A 1,070-nucleotide genomic window follows, 5' to 3' on the forward strand; every position below is an offset into this window, starting at 1 on the left:
TAAGAGAAACGATTTTCAATATGTTGTTTGATTTATTTAAATTTAAATTTCCAGTACAAGTGATATAAATGGAATATAGTATTTTCTGAACATATAGGATTTAAAACGTTCTCTGCCGATTAACAGGGTTTCATATCCTGTTTCTTGTTTCCCTTAAACTTAGACAATACTATCCACCCACTTATAGCACTGGTACTGGAAATTATTTTCTAGTAGCTTGTCCTACCCCACACCACATTCTTCTCAACCTCATCCCACCCCAGTCGACAATCAATTTCTAGATTTAACTTCATTTTTGTTAATCCCTACAAGATAACTTTTACCACCCCCATATCTAGATAATTCTATTATCCCCACTTATACCAGTGGTATGAGCATATCTTTTGCTGCTTCCCTGCTCCTTCTCCATTAATAAGCCTATTATTAATAATCAGTTCTACAATTTATTCAAGATCTTGCTCCACTTCACTGTATTTTTCTTTTCCAAGTAACTCTGTTGTCCCCAATTATGCCACTGTTGTAACACACAGGATAACTTTTACAATATCTCTTATTCTCAACACTCACAAAAGAACCCCACTATATAATAATAATAATAATAATAATAATAATAACAACAGGAAAGTAACTGTTATCTTGGTAGTTGTAGGGGCACTCAGAGAACTAGCAACCAAATTTGAGAAAAAATGCCGGATAGATTGTAATTGACATGAAGGCAGAGCAGGCCCAAAAAACTGATCTATTAGGGACAGCTAGGATTTTGAGATTGGTGACTGGATGTTGAGTACCTTCCATGATACTTAACATCCAAGTACCAAGTCTTATAATTGGTGGAGAGAAACCCTGTGAGACCTCAGATAACAGGTTGCTGCCCACTCTCACAGAATCAACTAGAGCAAGTAAGACTAAGAGCTCTGAGAAGTAAAATATAGTAGTAGTAGTAATAGTAGAAATAATAATAATAATAATAATAATAATAATAATAATAATAATAATAATAATAATAATAATAATAATAATAATCATAAATTATAATAACCCTATTAACAGTTATTATTATTGCTAAAAAA

At 32.1% G+C, this 1,070-nt stretch overlaps 1 protein-coding gene across 1 annotated transcript in view; it reads right to left on the minus strand.

The window, feature by feature from the left end:
* Positions 1–1,070, minus strand: part of LOC106873670 (uncharacterized) — an 18,828-nt gene continuing 17,758 nt past the window's right edge. Inside the window, exon 3 of the mRNA XM_089353624.1 lies at positions 1–1,070. This exon is cut by the window's right edge and continues 250 nt beyond it. The gene's annotated coding sequence lies outside the window, so the exon portion shown is untranslated.

The sequence above is a fragment of the Octopus bimaculoides genome, chromosome 6, assembly GCF_046866305.1.
Source record: "Octopus bimaculoides isolate indiv1 chromosome 6, ASM4686630v1, whole genome shotgun sequence".
In the NCBI taxonomy this organism is placed as follows: Eukaryota; Metazoa; Mollusca; class Cephalopoda; order Octopoda; family Octopodidae; genus Octopus; species Octopus bimaculoides.